This window comes from Coptis chinensis, chromosome 3 (genome assembly GCF_015680905.1).
Source record: "Coptis chinensis isolate HL-2020 chromosome 3, ASM1568090v1, whole genome shotgun sequence".
Lineage (NCBI taxonomy): Eukaryota > Viridiplantae > Streptophyta > Magnoliopsida > Ranunculales > Ranunculaceae > Coptis > Coptis chinensis.
This window is the reverse complement of record NC_141458.1, coordinates 104,480,866-104,498,787: the sequence shown is the minus strand read 5'-3', so window position 1 is coordinate 104,498,787 and position 17,922 is coordinate 104,480,866. Positions and strand designations below refer to the sequence as shown.

Sequence of the window (17,922 nt, the reverse complement as noted above, 5' to 3'; positions counted from 1 at the left end):
TACATTATTTATTTGTTTATTTATTACAATGACTTAGGAATAATCTCCAGTGCAGATGATCGTGGCCCTCCATTTGATGACTTTAACCTCAAGAAAAAGCTTGGATTGGATGTAGGGTTCTGCGTTGGTAATAGACTGCTCTTGTTAAAATCTGAAAGAAAATGAATGTAGAGATGCAACCGCTGATCATTCAGGGTTAAATTGAATCCCCTGGGCAGAATAGAAAGGCTTGGGGTCAAACCAAGACGTTGTCTTTTTGTTAGCCCCCCAGGCCTATATGAAAACATAATTATGTATTGGCATCTGAGATCTCAAAGGGGTGGTCTCTTCAATGGTGAGAATGTATAAATACCTAAGGCTACAAAAAATAAGAAAACCCAATAACGAGTTTTTGTTAACTTACAGATCCAGTCTTATGCACTTCAACTCTGAACAAATTCTAGTATCTCAGGTAAAGTCTGATACAATAAAGACTTTGACAAAGCATTTAACAAAGACTCGAACCAATGAAGAATTAAGAATAGGTGCAAAACATGTGGAGAAATCAAGCTGTTGTTCAAAATACTAGAATGCAGTCAGTTTTGAACATCTAGAGTACATAAGAAAGGCGGATGAGGATAGGCTTAGCCAAGTCCTGGGGAAGATTCTGGGATCACTCTTTGGATACGCAGGTGGCACTCTACAATGTGTCATATATTATCTAGTCATATTTAAGTTTCTGTTACCCATATTTTTACAGACCACCAACAGATTCTGTTCTTCACCATTATCAAATGTGACTCTGCAAGTTACAATTCTCCTTTCTCTGCACCTAATCACCTATAATCGTTGAGCAGCATAAGTAGCTCTCTCATTCGTCGGGAGTTTGATACACTTCAAAATTTCCACGGGAACTTGGAGAAACTCTCTAACACATTTTCCACTATTCAACTTGTCCTTGAAGATGCTGAGGTTAAAAAAACTAACGATACATTCTTGATGATGACCGCGAGAAGTGGGACAAATTGAAATGTCTTCTCTGTTGTGGAGTTAAAGGAACTTCACCCTCTCACGTACGTGTATGAGTGTATCAGAGCGTGATAGTTGGTTGTTGTTCAAACAATATGGATTTGTCACTCGAAATGATGAGATAATCCATTTTTGCTAGAAATTAGTCTCAAGATTGTAAGCAAATGTGGAGGTTCACCACTTAATCCATCTCTTAATTATGAAGTAGTGTTTAAATTGACCAGTCTCATGACTCGAACAACAAAGTTTTGGCTAGTCACATATATTTAACCAAGAAGCCACGTTAGAAGAAAAGACAGTAAACAACTAACCAGTTAAGAATGTAACAGATTCAGTTAGAATTGTGCTAGAGGCTAACAAATAAGATTGTTTAGTATAAATACAAATCTCTGAAATGACAAACAATCATGTAATGAAAAACAGATTGTATAGAATCTAATTTATCGCGACTTGTTTGGTGTCTTCACATCCACTATTTAACTCTACATTTCCACTTCCCTTTCCCAGAGCTTCCACCATGGTAGAAAGATTCCCAAAATAATTGGTTCTTTATGACAGATATGCTATTGTAGACATAATATAACAGCATGCACAATGGTATTCATCCAAGATGGCATGATGCACATATCAGGCGTTATTTGAACTAATCATGCAACCATCTTATTGACAGAAACCGCTAACACAAATAGAAAACAGAGTCTCCTAATTACAGAAAGATTTACATACAAGGTACAAGCACTAGCCCCTTTACGCCAAGTGTTGTGAGGGGTTTCAAACAAACAATCAGCTGCTCCTACTAAGTTGCTAACTATAACAAATGACAAAATACCGAAAAAGTCAAGCACTGGAACATTTTTCTTCACCAAAGTCGACATCATTATTCATGTCCTCTCTCAGTTTCATAATGAGCAACTACCTTTACTTCATCAACCACAGGAGATCAACCTTCAGAATTTTTTTGCTCATCAACATGTTCTTTCACTACTTCTAAATGCTCTTCTTTGTCCTTCGAGTCTACTGTACGTGATGTGATGGATCTTTTCCTGTATCTTAGTGACACCCTTTTCCATGGGTGGGTTCTATTGCTTGGTTTATAGTCAGTGCAACATCCTTGACAACCTGTTATAGGACGAACCTTCTCATTAAGCGAGAACACACACCCACACAGAGAGAGAGAGAGCTCACATGTCCACCACCTCCAATAACAATATCCTGAACACTCTCAGTGACACTTGTTCCAGGGGACTCAACATGAGTTTCCATCTGTTTAACCGTGGCGGGTTTCTCCTTCCCATCTTCCTCCAACTTCATCGTGGCATTGATTTCTTCGGAAATGACCTTACCATGCTCATAAATGGGCAGGTAATGATATGGTTTGGTTGAGAAAACAAAAATATGGGCAACCGCAGCAATAGACATCTGCCAAACAAAGTGAGCTAACTTGCATGAGCACATGCGATACAAATGGAATGAGTTTGAACGTCAAGACAGAAGTCAAGCATAGCATCTGGCAAAAAAAAATGATAATGTGCTACGGCAAAGAAAATGAGAAGTCAAGTTATGTGTTATGCCAGTGGGACTAAAAAGTTCAACAATCATACAGAGAACTTGTGAAATCAAACCTGGGTGACATGTGACAATTTACAGTTGATATTGTGACTCCAGACTCAATTTTAATTATCAAAGAACAATTGCTTTAAGTCAGAACTAAACGAAGATGAAAAATACAGATAAAACTGAACTTGGAGAAGGCAATACATAGAAGAATTTTAACAAGGGAGATTATGGCCCAAGGACAAAGCCCAATAATAATTTCACCATAAGTCCACCTTGATTTTTCATTTCGCCATAAGTCCTAAACCGGGCTGACGTCATCATTTTTTACTTATAATTTCGGCTCAATGACACATTTTCAATTTTAATTTCGCCACAAGTCCAATGTAAATTTAAATTTGCATATGAAAATATAAATTTACATAGTTTTCTTTTCATATGTAAATTTAAATTTGCATATGAAAATATAAATTTACATAGTTTCCTTTTCATATGTAAATTTAAATTTGCATATGTAATTTTTTTTTTCATATGCAAATTTAAATTTACATAGGACTTATGGCGAAATTAAAATTGAAGTGAACTTGGGGCGAAAATATTTGGGAAAATTGGCCTCTCACCCCAATTACTTGTTTTAACAATAGCCTCTCGTTTTGTAAAACCATCAGACAAAAGAATGGATAAACATCAACAATATATCGCTCCAGTAAATGGTGAATGTGGAAGTGTGGCACTTCTTACGAAAAAAAGGCATGTCCTGATTCAATCCACCAATACAAAAAAAGGTGGTTACTTTGTTAGCTCAAGTTTAAGTAAAGAGCTTACTTCTATGCAGATGAGGAAGTCTTGTAATCCAGTTTGAAATTTCCCTTCGTTGGGCAGAACATGAATTGCACAAAGTAATGCTATACCAACACCTTGCCACCAAGTCGCAAACACGAGCCTTAAAGCTAATAAACTTTGAAAGTGGTTTTATAGGTTGTAGTCTCTGATGAGTCACATGGTAAAACTGCACAAGACAAAACAGAGCCCACATCTGACTGAAGTTCAGTACTACTGCTAAATAAGGGTACCTGCAGGAGACAGTTGCAGCTGATTCAGGTTAAAAATGACTATCAAGAGATAGAAAATGAAGGACAGACACAGGATGACAATATATAGGGCCCAACTGAAACACAAAAGAACATGTGGAACAAATTGGACAAGATGAAGGATCAGGCAATATATCCTACACACGTCAAACAACAAGAAGAGCATGACTAGGTTTTGATAAAATCTGTAAGGGGTTGTTTGTTTTTTTATTTTTAAGCATTAAGCACCGCTGAAAACTAAGTTTTCAGCATTCAGCAAAGTCAAGTTGTTTGTTTTTGTTGGAGTCTTCAGCATTCAAAGGTACCAAACCGACTTCAGCATTCCGCATTTCTTTTCTCACTGAACGCTGAAGAAAGAGTCGCTCAAGTTAGGTTTCCACCTCTACCCTTCCATAACTTGATAACTCCAACTCATCTTCTCCCACTTTTGGTTGTTGGCGCTATAATAACAAGGTACATAAAAGTCGTGTTTTATTATTTTTTTCCAGCAAATATCGATTTCTCTACTCTATTTATCTTTGATCCATTCTTAATATGTGTTGTGTGTACTATTTATATATCTGTTTGTTTTTGTGTTTTTGTTGTTCTTTTGATTGACAAATATGTTTGAATGCGTTGGAAACAATTCCTTCATTGTAATATGTATTGATTAATCAACATGTTTTGAATGATGCATATACCTAGTATTGATTAATATGTGTTATTTATATAAAGACTGCCTACCTAGCTAGTATTGATACAATCAGCATAAGTAGAATGTTAGAAAACCGAGCCTGTCTATCTGAAACCTTCTGTTGGGTACCCAAAAACCTCATAGCATCATGGTCAGAATTAATAATAAATTCACGATGGATGAGATAGTGTCGCCAATGAATAAGAACAGGAACATGCTCTTTTTGAATCTATGAATGACTTGTAACATTCAGTATGGGTATCGTGTCAGATGATGTACCACTGTATCAGATAGGCTTAGGTTTCTTGAAGCATATTTTTAATTTTGTCTTGTCATGCATCCAGATCGTAGTACCTAGTGTGGAGCTTTAAGAGGATTACTGAGCAAGGAATCACGAGTGCGAGCCCAGTCTGTCATGTTTTAGTTGTCGCAAATTGCCACTTTAAGCCTTGTGCAGCTCACTCAAACTGTGCAAGGAGACCAGAGGGAGTTGCCTCGAAAAAGAACATGACATGGGGCCACCTGACAGTATTATTAGTTAGGAACACCTGGTTGGGTTGCCATTTAGTGAGAAAAGTGTCGACCATGGTAAATGCTGCAAAGAAGCCATGCTTCTGCCAAACTCATGGAAACAGAGTGCTTGGTGCTTGAGATGGTTACTAGGTGTTTAAGACACTATATAGATTCTGGCACGTGTATATGTGTTTGACACTAGCAGTCTAGTAATAACAACTCAAACAAATTAAACATTTTTTGCATTTTGATGTGATTTCATTAAAAAAAAAAAAAAAAAAATTAGGTGTGTCGCTTAAAACAAAGATACGATTGGGCTTCCGATACTTTAATTTATGTTGTTTGTGGAATTGCTTGAGTAGTAGGCATGTATGTTTCCATGGCTATGTGTCCGTAGTTACAAATACTATTGGTCTTTGGATGACTTGGCGTGTTTTAGATGTCGATGTTTTAAGCTTAGCTGGGTCTGATTTCGAGCTTAATTTTGATTTAGTTAGAGTTTGAACTAGTTTTTTTTAAAACACAAAAAAGTAAGGTCCGAAGTCCGCTTTTTCAACCCAATCGACCTCGCCGTGATTCCGAGGTTTGTGGATATGGTTATGGTGTTCGAAGTTAGCACGTCAGAATTTTCTGACTACAGAAATCAGGATCTGTGCCTGTTTTCGAACCACGTTTTCACATAGTTAGATTTATTGTAATATTAGTCCTAGTGGGCCTATACTTGGGCCCAACCTATGTACTTAATCGCCACTCATTATTATAAATAGAAGATGGGTCTCACTTTGAGACCTAACTTTTACTGTCTCTCTTTCTACATGGTATCAGAAAAAACAGGAAGAGAGAAGTAAGGAGATCAAACCCTAGTCACCACCCTTAGCCACCACCCTAGCCGCCACCCCTTCCTTCCTCCTTCCTCTGCAAATGACGATATTGCGCTGACCTGCGTAAACTGAGTCGCTTTATCCGAAATGACTTGTGCTGCCTCCTACTATTTTTTCCGGTAGGTTTCCGGCGTTTATCACAGTTTTCCGGTAGGTTTCCGGCGTTTATCACATTTTTCCGGCAGGTTTCCGGCGATTATAACTTTTTTTCTCACATCAAGGTACTATTCTTTGCACTATATCCCTTATCATGACGGATAACGACTCTAAAAAGTACGGATGATGTCTCCTTGTTGAATAATTCTCTTCTTCAAGAAAATTACTACCGCTTCTTCTTAATGGGCTGAATTTCCACTCTTGGGCTCGCTTCGTTTCGCTTTATTTTTGGGGGCCAAAGGGAAGATGGATTGGCTTGTTCCCAACAAGATGATTTGTCCAATTAATACGCACTTACCTACAATAGTTGGTCCATGACCAACCAGTATGATTCTAAGTTGGTTGTTCAACTCTATGTAGCCCGATGTCTATGAGATGTTTACCTTTTATGAGACCGCTGATGGTTTGTGGGGTCGCTCTCCGAAATGTATGCTACTACTTAACAATGAGGTTCGAATTTATGAGCTCTACCGTGAGTTGGGTCGCCACACAGGGGGCTCTTTTCGCCTTAGCTTACTTTGGGTACTTGAAGAAGCGCTAGGAGGAGCTTTACTTACACTTCCCTATCCAAAGATATCGTATGACACCTACTATTATGGCCGCTCTTCGAAGCGGAGGAGAAACAGAGTTCATCGGGCCTCCTTATTGGTCTTCACTCGATTTTGAAGCCATTCGCAGACTCAAGTTCTCAATACCGCACCTCTTCCATCTCTTGGTGAGGCGATGCCATTATTGAAAACATGAGCGCCGTGTTCGGATTACTTTCTCTCCGGTGGTTTCGATGCACCGCCTTCTCGGCGATCGATGGCGTTGTTGCTACTACTCGACCCCGGGGTCTTCATTTCTTTCGCTCTCATCGCTCCATCCGAACACTCGTGGACGCTTTTGCGATCATTGCAAGGGCAAGTACACCTTATTGATAGTTGCTATCGGTTGCATCCGAGCTTCGTCCCCAAGAGGGGGTCGAGGGGCTTAGGAGGCGACAAAGCCTCGTCAGATTGCGGCTATTGGCCGATATTCCCGGTAGTCATCATTCAGGGGGAGTTTCGAGGATTCGGGACTTTTACCCAAAGACAGATTGATCGGCTTTATACATGCTATGTCTCTACGGGGGGACATCTAGTACTTCGCCATGATCGCGCCACGGTACACCTATCAAGTTCCATATTAGTTCCCCCTCCCGCTTCCATCCGGTCCTTGATTCCGGGGCAAATGATCATATGACTGGTGAGTCTAAATTATTGTCTGATAGCACATCCTTTTCACATCATGTCCGCCTTGCAAATGGCTCATACACCACTATTACCCGTAAGGGTACTGTTTAGTTATCCCCTGCTATCTCTTTAGAGTCAGTCTTACATGTTCCCTCACTTAGCACTTAGCCTGTTATCTGTTAGTCGCCTTGCTAAAGATTATCACTGTTCGTTGTTTTCTTACCCCATTCTTGTTATCTTCAGAACCTGATAGTACGAGGCAGATTTTTGGCAGGGGCTATGAGCATGCGGGACTATACTACTTTGGAGATCCCCCCCTTGTCCCAGTACCTGTTCCACCAGTATCGAGTTTGCATGCTAGTGTGTTGCCTGTGTCAGGCCGTTATTTGTTTTCTCACGAAGTCTTTGAAAAGTTGGCATGCTCGGTTGGGCCATGTCAACTTCAAGTATCTATGTACTTTATTTCCTGAATTAATAAAAGCATGCAAAAATACTCTTTTTCATTGTGATACTTGTTCTTTGTCTAAACATGTGCGTAATTCTTATATTCCTCGTGATTTCTAGATCTCCTTGTATGTTTGATGTGATTCATAACGGATGTTTGGGGCCCCTTCTCCCTGCGACTACCCTCTCGCCATAGGTACTTCACGGACCTTTATAGATGACCATACTTTCGGTGTACTTGGATCTATTTACTTCGCAAGAAATCAAGTTCTCCCTATTTTCACCGAAGTTTCTCCAACTCATTAAAACTTCGAGTTCAATATCGTGGGTTCGCGGACTTCGGGTCCGATAATGCGAAGGAGTATGTTTCCAACGAATTTGTCGCCGTCTTAACCAACGGGGTATCCTTCAAAGAATCGACCGCCCTTATACACCCGAGCAAAATGGTGTTTCTTTGACGAAAAATCGAGTCTTATGGATGTAGTTCGGTGTTTGTTGCAAGGTATGCATGTTCCTCCCCTATCGGCATTATCGCGGTTCTTACCGCCTACCTTCTCGAAACCGCACCCAAGTAGAGTTCTTAATGGTAAGGCCCTCCGCAAGTTGTATACCCTCCATGTTCTCGCTTTCCCATTATTCCCCGGGTGTTTGGTCGTGTTTTGCTATGTTCATGATAAAGTCCTACGCGAACCAAATTGGATGATAAATCCATTCGGTGTGTCTTTCTGGTATTCCCCTATGTCCAAGGGTATCGTTGTTATCATCCACCTAGTCGTCGCCTCTATCATACCTTGATGTCACATTTGTCGAAAGCATAGTGCATATTTTGGTCCTTATACATCCGTGGCAGAATCTTTGTCTTCCCTGCAGGAGGCGCTTCTTCCAATTGCTTATCCTATTCCCCGCCTTTTTAATACTCCTTTGGTGGTCCTCCTACTAAACCTTTACAGTGTATACTCGCCGCATTCTCCTCATGCTCATGCTCATGCTCTTAATCGCCTCGTAACATTCCTTCACCTTCTAGTGATCTACCCATCGCGGATTGCTCCTACCGCTGACTCCTATGATTGCTCCCCGTTGATTCTCCCCGTTGTTGAGCCCCCCGATTTCCTTCCAGACTGTGCATCCCCGCACAAATCACGGTTTTCCCACTAACCATCCTATTAAGCGCAGCTTTTGTCTCTTATCGTATGTATCTGCTTCCTATCGGACATATCCGACTTCCGGTTTCCTCTATTCGGATACCGCGATCGGTTCGAGGCTCACGATCCACATTGGTAGGTAGCGCATGCAGGCCGAGATGACGAATTTCGAGCGTAATCGACTTGGGAAATGGTTGCTTTACCTCCCAAGACTCATGCTGTTGGATGCAAATGGGTTTTTACAAAGAAGTACTTGGCGGATGGTACGGTTGAACGATATAAGGCCCGCTTTGTTGCTAAGGGATTTACACAGTGCACTGGACGGACTTTGGTGCAACCTTTGCTCCGTAGCCAAGTTAAAATCTGCTTCGACTTCTTATTTCCCTCGGGTCAGCCTCTTATGATTGGGCTCTTCATCACTGGATGTGAAGAATGCCTTCCTTCACTCGAGATCCGGGTCGAGACGATTTACATGGATCCCCCACCGTGCTTTTCGTGGTGGGGAGTATGCTAGAAAGTTTGTCGACTCAAGTAAGTCCTTATATGGGCTTAAGCAAATACCACGAGCCCGGGTTCAAGAGATTCAAATGAGGTTGTGCTACAAGATGGATTTACCGGTGCCACTCGCACCATACATTGTTTGTTCTTTAACTCAAGCGACTTATCTACTTGTATATGTGGATCGACATTATTATTACAGAGACGATGCATCGGGCATTGTACAAATTAAGGAATCCTCGGGAAGTCTTTTTGAGGTTAAAAACTTGGGTCCTCAGACGTTACTTTCTTGGCATTGAGATTGCACGTAGTCCCAAGGGAATCTCTTTATCTCAACGAAAAGTATGTTCTAGATCTTCCGACCGATACAGGATGCCGGGTTGTCGACCGGTTTCTACCTATGGTGCCTAAAAATTAGGTTAGTTGCGCATTTATGGACCATTATTGTCGATCCATCGCCTTTTATCGCTTTGTTGACGCCTTATTTATCTAGTTAATACTAGACCGGACATTGCCTATCTTTGTGGAGCAGAGTTAGTCGGTTCATGCATGCTCCACGCCAATCTCATATGGATGCAGCGGAGCATATTCTCAAGTACCTAAAGTCTTGCCCCTCGCTTAGGTCTTCTTCTATGCAACCCGGTTCACGTGGTCCCTTTTGAATGCTAAATCGATTCGATTATGGAGGTTCTATCGGACGTTCCCGCTCCACTACCGGCTTTGCTTTTTCGTGGGAATCACCTTATCTCATGGAAAAGCCGTAAGCGTCTGTTGTCTCCGTGATCATCCGGCCGAAGTCGAAGTATCGCGGCCCTAGCTTTGGGCACTTGTGAGATTATGTAGTCGCGATCTATTTTGGGGAGAGCTTGGTTTTACAGCATACCGATCATCCGTATTTCACCGCGACAATCAAGCCGCCATCCATTTAGCTTTCGTGATTCAAATCTACATGAGCGGACTAAGCACATAGAGATTAATGTGCATTTTCTCAGCGGAGAAAGTTCGTCTTTGGGATTGTCTCCCCGCCCTTTGTTAGGACTAAGGCACGATTGTCGATACTCTTACCAAACCAAATGGGACCCACTCGATCTTCGCTTCTTCCATTGGCAAGTTTGGGTCTATTGGATATCTTCGCACTACCAGGGGAGTATTGTAATATTAGTCCTATTGGGCCTATACTTGGGCCCAACCTATGTACAATCGTTGAACTCTGTTATTATAAATGAAGATGGGTCTCACTTTGAGACCTAACTTTTTTGTCTCTCTTTCTACAAGATTCATATTCAAACTCTCGCCAAAACATGAAAGAGTGAGTTTTCGAAGTCTTCTTTCCAACCCAATTGGACTCAACGCATTCCGAGGTCCGTAGAGACAAACTATGATGTCGGGAAGTTTGTTGGATTAGTAAAAACAAAGCGTCGAATTCCGCTTCTGCAAGACCGTGTTCGAAACCGATTTCATATAGTTAGAGTGAGAGTTAGTATTTTTGTAAAACATGAAAGAGTAATTTCGAAGTCTTCTTTTCAACGCAAAAAGCCTTGTAGCGTTTGGATACCCGGAAAGAGTTGTGTCATTTGGAAGATAGTCCGTCGAAATCTAGTTTTGTTGCATTTTTGAAGCAAAGTATTTTCCTATAGAGTTATAGGCAAGTATTACCTAGATTCATAACCTATGGTGTATTTTGAAATGGTACCTTGTTAGTATAACATCGGTGAGATTGTTCCCATGGATGAAACTATCAGATCTTAAACCGCCACCTTTATATGCAAAAGACTGAGTGCTACAGCTGTGTTTGAAACACCTGATCATTCATGGTCGAGATCGAGTCCAAACAAATTATGCATCATCCATTTCCGACCATTTCATGAATTAGTCTTTTTTCTATGTCTTTTTTATTTTACTAGTGCATTACTTTAAATTCATTTAAATGGCTAATGAAAGTGACATTAGGCATGGGTCCTCGGAAGGAAAAATTAACTCCAAGAGTTAAGAAAGAGAAAAAAGCAACTCAGGAAGTCGTTGAGAAATCTGCTCCAAATCTTAGGTTAAAGACTGATGATATGTGGAAAAAATGTTTCATCGAAATGTGCTTGGACGAGGTTAATAATAAAGGCTTTAGTGGAACTTCGTTAAAATCAGAGTCATGGACTAAGATTAATGAAAAAATGAGCAAGAATTACAATGTCCAATACACACAAAGGCAACTCAAGAACCAATGGGATTACCTTCGAAAGCAATATGCGGCATGGAGGTTACTATCAAAACGGATCGGGACATGGAGTCGATTTTGTTGAGGTGTCTTTGAATTCCTGATGAAGTTTGGGAGGACTTAATTGAGGTAGAAACCCACATTTTTTGTTCATACAAGTTATATAAAGTTTATGCATATTATTTTATTTGTTTAATTTGATTTTTTTTGCTATAAAATGAAATATCCGTTGACGGGTCAATTTAGGCATGCTCCATTGATGAATAGGGAGTTGTTAGAATCCTTGTTTGAGCCCACCCTAGCTTCCGGCGATGAAATGTTTAATCACAAGCATCCAATTCCAATGACCTAATCCCCCCAATGATGATGTTGCAAAGGTTCGAATATTGGAAGTGATGGAGATGAGGATAACCGATTCATGGAGCCGATTACTTCCCTAATGTCCACAATTTGTGGGGACTATGATCCTTACACATCACAGGGATGTACCCATGGATGACACACAATATAATCCTTCTCATGATATCCCATCCGATAATGAAGAATCTCCTACATATGTACGTAATACTCCAAGTAGATGAACCACCTAACCAAAGATGTTTCCGACTACGCCACGAAAGCAAAGAGTGATGCAAGTAGCTCATTTGCAAAACGTAAGAGAGATTCGATTGAGCCAGTGATCCCTCTTGTTAAGAGTATTGGGGAGCTTGTGGAGATGGTGAAGGCTTGAAACCATGGGAGACAAGAAGCTTGTGGATGAAGGTGATGCGCAGGTGCAAGAGTTATATGTTTTGGGTTTGCTAGATGATTCTCTTTATCTTAACTCCTTGGAAGCTCTTTCCCTCCACGTTTCTCATAACAAGAAACTTCTGAATCTTCAAGAAAATAGGCTTAAGATCCAATTCTTGAAGAATATTACTTCTAGGATGACATAATCTTTGCAGCGTTAATTATTTGGATGACTATCGTATTTACATTTTGTTGACTTGGATTACTGTCATATTATGGTTATGACATAATGACCTAAAAATACAACGTACTTTCTTGTTTTTTACATTAAATACAATGTATTATTTTTCTTGCCTAAAAATACAATGTATTTTCATTTTTTTACAATTGATACTATCTATCAAATCTAATTAGACGGAATGTGATTTAGCTGTCATAAAAGGCCACGTGTGTTGCAACCCCTTCTCATTTCTTCTCTTTTGCAATGAGTTAAACTTTTTTTTTCTTATATGACTAAAATGCCCACGCATTACAGCGATGTGGATAGTGGACATCAGATCAGAAGTGAGCAAAAGAAATGAAGTGCCCAAAATTAATTGATGATAAATCAAGAACACCAAGCCTACAAGCCCCCTGAAAAGGGATATCTTGTGAGCTTGAAAAGACCAATTCAATTTTCGTAAAGATGTCCTTAGTAAATAACAAAATTGGTGATTCTTTCACAGAGTAGAAAGTAATGGGGTTTTGCTTGGTTAGTCCAAGAATGAATTTTTCAAGGAAAATTAATTTTTCATAGCTTAGAACGAAGTGAAAGAAGTTCAAGTAGTTTTAATGGTGGAACTAGCATGAAAACAAGAGGAATGGAGAGATCTTATTTTGCTAATGTTAGAATTAGACCTGTGCAACTGTGCTAAAAGTTCCTGTTCGTGCTTAATCACTTGGCGGGTCTTTGTTGTCGAAGTTGGGTTCATTCATGCTTGTTCACTTCGGTTCTTTGTCGTCAAAGTCGAGCTCTTAGTTTTGGATAGATTGTTTTCTTCTCGAAAGAGAGATGGGGTACTAAAAATCAAGTCACCAAGAGGAATGCTAGTAACAATAATCAATAATTTTTGTTTGGAAACTTTGATTTTGCGTGTTGTTGTTTGTTTTCTCAAGAATTGATTTTTGATTGTTGTTATTTTCCTGCTGTACCATTGTGGTACATATTGAAAATTTATTTTGTTTTTGAGGGTATTTTAGTCATGTGAGGGGGTTGTAACTCACACGACTTTATATAACGTCGAAAATCACATGCCATCTAACTAGATTTACCAGATAATATCAATTGTAAAAAATTGAAAATTCATTGTATTTTTAGGCAAGAAAAATAGTACATTGTATTTAATGTAAAAAACAGGAAAATACGTTGTATTTTTAGGTTATTATGTCTATGGTTATTATGACTCAACATTGATGAGTATTTTTGTTGACTTGATTGCTTATGGTTGCTATAAACTTGTTACTTTGAGGTTAATATTTAATTTGATTGATTGATTTATTTATTTATTATTATTATTTTAATTCAGGGAAAATGACACAACGACAATGGTTATTAGTGTATTTAATCATAATATTCACATGGCTTTCGACAAAGCGTAAGCGTATAAGGCAAAAGATATGTATATCTGCGCTTACTAGGAAAATGTATGTACAAGAGCTTCTACATGGAACTTCCACACATATGTTTAACATGCTAAGGTTGAAGAAGTCTGCCTTCATTATGCTATGTGATCACTTTCGGCAAAGGCAGTGGCTTCATGATAGTAAACATATTGATGTAGAGGAAAAAATAGCTATGTTTTTAATGACTATTGGTCACAATAAGCGAAATCGATCAATAGTGGATCGATTTCAACATTCAACACAAACCATTAGTAAGTGTTTTCATGAGGTGCTAGTGGCAATGCTCCATTTCTCAAAGGAGATGATAATTGATCCACCGTTTGACGGGGTTATTCATAAAGGTGGATCTCGTTACCAACGCCGTCTTAAGAGAGGACCATTTAAAGGAGCAATTGGAGCTTTGGATGGTACATTAGTAGATGCACACATTCTACTTGATAAGCAAATTCCCTTTAGAGGAAGAGGAGGTAAGGATTGTTTTCAAAATGTTCTTGGTGTGTGTGATTTTGATATGAAATTTACTTATGTGATGGCTGGATGGGAAGGGATTGCACATGATGCTCGTGTATTAAATGAGACATTAAGGTGGCCTGAAAAAAACGGATTTCCATTGCCTCCTGCAGGTACGTATCAAAACAACCTCACTGATCAAATATATATTTTTGGTTTACATATTTATGTGTCTCATTATTGTAGATATGTATTACTTGTGTGATGCTGCATACACACATACTAGGGGATTTATGTGTCCTTATAGGAATGCTAGGCATTGGTTGGCAGATTTTAATCGCGGTGGTCGTCCTAAAAACAAAGAAGAGAAATTTAATCAGGCACATTCTTCGCTAAGAAATGTAATTGAGAGAACATTTGGTGTCTTGAAAGCAAGATTCAAGATATTGAAGAAGATAGCTCCATATAGTTTTCGCACACAAGTTCAAATTGTTGTAGCATGCATGGCAATACACAATTTTCTCCGTTAAGCAAGGGCCATTGATGATGATGATCGATTGTTCAAGCGATATGAAAAAGAAAATGTGACTATTCCAAAGGAGGTCTTCAATTAACTCCCGATGCACTAGAAGCACCACCAAGTATAAATCACACATTTGGACTCGAGGCACATGAGTACATGATCAACTTGCGGATCAAATTGCGAGAACAATTGTTTAATGGACATATATGATCAAGTTTACAAGAGCCGAACTTTGGAGTTACTTGTAATGTCATTTAACTTGGTATGCAAATTTTATAGATGACCTTATGGTTATTGAACTATTATTTATGTTTATATTTTTAGTATTTTTTTTTTTTCTCTCATATTACTATATGAGTCTTTTAAGCGTCAAAATGTTGAATAAACAAAGGAAATTACAAATCCATTTTAACTCTTTGGTTTTACAAGTAATCAAGTTAGTGTTCAAAATAGATTGTAAGGGTAAAAATGTCTAAATGATTTATATTCAAAGATTCGTGAGTCGTCATTCTAACAGAAAAAACAAACATGTTTTTCCTCGAGTTCAAAGATTCAAAGATTCAACATTCGGAAGGTGGGTCATTCAAAGATTCAAAGATTCGTAATTGAGAGGCTCAAAAAACAAACAACCCCTAAGTTTTGGCAAACATGATGGGGAGCGCCAAGAATAAATGTGCATAAGTAAAATGGAAAAAAATTGAGATAAGCTAAATTGTAATTGCTGAAGCTGGGAAAAGAAAAGAGAATAAAGATGAAAGCTTACCAAGGCAAGCAACCAGATACCTTCCAAAGGAATAAAAAGCAAAAGCTTCATAGCAATTTCTTAAGATGTCACATGCAAGGGAAAGTTTTGGATTCAACAAAGATATAATCTGGATAAGAAAAAGTCAAAAATCGAAACCATCAAACATGACTGAAAACTAGAGTCGCCTTAACACATCTAGACAGTCCAATTAAGGATTTAATATAAACTTCTGTTTTTTGTGTCTGACAAAGTATAATCGTTTTCCATTTTTGCGTAGATACGATTAACTTAAACCCACAACTTTTTTCCAAGTAAAATTGTCAATCATTTGAACATTTTGAATAATTAATAATAACTAAATTAGGTATTAATAATCTAATGGCGAGCTAATTACTAAATGATACCTCCATATATATATATATAGATATAGATATATGTATTTCTTACATATGAATTCCTCGAAGAACTAAGTTACTACGAGTCCATGACATGATGAAACCATAGCCAGGGCTCTTTTTCTTGTCTTCAAAACCCGGAGTTACATGAACTCTTTGTATCTTAAATAAAACTTCAGGGATACTTTTAACCAGGAGCAAATACTTACTGACTCAGTTGCATAGACAGGAACCATGAAGTGAACAACATTTTTGTTCCTAAGATCTACACTCCAAGCATTATATAAAATAGAGAAAATATTATATCAAGTATCTTCCATGGCAGCGGGGAATGGCAAGTCGGTACATCCAGCACTGTCCAACTAGGATGTACGCAATGCACATAAAGAGAGTCTAACATTCATTTGGCCATTCGGAGTTTGCAATGGAATCTGATAAACAAATAACTGATACATGGAAGCAGAAGCACAGTCCACTCTTTGATGAGTTCTGCCTAAGAGATAACTCCTAAATAGTAACCAATCACCTATTCACAATTTTCCTTCTTTATTGACCATATTATTAAAATATAGTCATATACTAAGGGTAGTTAATTAGGACTTTGCACTTGTAAGGCTTTAGGTTCACGGTATATATAGAATGTAATAATTATGGATTGTAATCACATCTTAATATAGAAAACATTTCACACATATCTTTAAATTATGGAAAAGACGCAGCATAACTGTACAGTCGCAATCAACATATTGATAGAAAACTAACCGCGGGGTTGGTGTATGATCGAAGCTGCTGGAAAATCAGAAAAAAGGAGAGAACCAACGCAACCAGTATGAAACTTCCAGCAATGATAGTAGCTGGCAAGTGTAGATCCCTATCTGTTACTTGAAAATATGAATTGGAGCTAAGCGCCATTCACAGACGTCTTCTACATTTGACAACTTGCAGCTTGAAAGGCAAACCTGTACATGCAATAGACTTCATATTGGATTAAACCAACTTGAAAAACCATATATTACAAATATGATCTGGGATTGGAAAAAATCTTGAAATGAAAAGACAAGTTAACCCAATTTAAGGAACCCAAGATGAAGCATTTCCTACTTGATCACAACACTATTACGCCCAACATCTTCAAAGATACCTAGATGATGCATGGGTGACTGTTGATAGAAATTTTAATGTCGTCCTCACGCGTTCACCCGTTCACCGCTTACCAAATCATTTCTTTCTCTTAATCTTATTTTCCAAAAACCAAACAGCCAAGAATAAACAGAAATGTAGATAAAATACTGAACAAATCTTACTTCTCTTAATCTTATTTTCCAAAAAACAACCCATTCATATCTTATCTAAAACAAACATTTGTGCACTAATCTCATGCCATTAAATTTTTTTGAAGTAGTGAGAGATTTGAGGATTGGGTTGGTTGGTGTTTGGAGAAATGAGGGATTTTGAAAATCATAAAATCAATTACCTGTTGGGGTTGGGCTGATGCATGATTATTCTTTGCAGGTGAACAAGTCGCTGGATTACTGATCAATCGGTTATTCTGGGATGAAGTCACCGTCAAGTCCAGCTTTCAGTCTTTCCCAATTAAAATCGATCTTTGGAATGTGGGAATTGGTGGTCCAGCTTTCTCTTTTTCTGCAGCGTTCTTCCAGAATTGAACAATCAATAATTTCCAGTCGTTGAAGCATGGGGAGATGCTTCAAATCCTCTGGCGTGAAGTCAAGGAATTCACAATGCTGAAATTTCAATGATTGAATTGCAGTGAGTTGGTTGAAGCCTTGGGGAAGTGACGACGCTTCAGACCACCTGATGGAGAAAGAGTGAAGATTTGGGTAGCCATTTTCGTTGTGATCGTGGGAACCAATTCCACTGATTAGCAGCGGCAATATAGACTTTGAAAGAAAACCTGTATTGAAGCATAATTCCAGCTCTTCAAGGAGGGGAGGAAGGCAAGGTTGCCTCCCCGTCAGTTGTGGACAATCAGATATCTTTAGACTTCTGAGTGCGGGAGAAAACAAGTAGTGCG

The 17,922-nt window shown here is 38.7% G+C and overlaps 1 long non-coding RNA gene and 1 pseudogene across 2 annotated transcripts; one reads left to right on the top strand and one right to left on the bottom strand.

Annotated features, from left to right (window-relative positions):
* The first annotated feature begins 444 nt into the window (after window positions 1–444).
* Window positions 445–2,128, top strand: LOC147512459 (uncharacterized). Its single transcript, XR_015214960.1, has 2 exons — window positions 445–1,465; window positions 1,738–2,128. It is a non-coding gene; the product is annotated as an uncharacterized LOC147512459 (long non-coding RNA).
* On the bottom strand, window positions 1,646–17,353 carry LOC147512458 (protein LAZ1 homolog 2-like; annotated as a pseudogene). The gene is made up of 5 exons (XR_015214959.1): window positions 17,029–17,353; window positions 16,650–16,846; window positions 3,388–3,635; window positions 2,194–2,427; window positions 1,646–2,127 (listed from the first exon to the last, which is right to left on the bottom strand). The product of XR_015214959.1 is annotated as a protein LAZ1 homolog 2-like (transcript).
* Window positions 17,354–17,922: the final 569 nt, after the last annotated feature.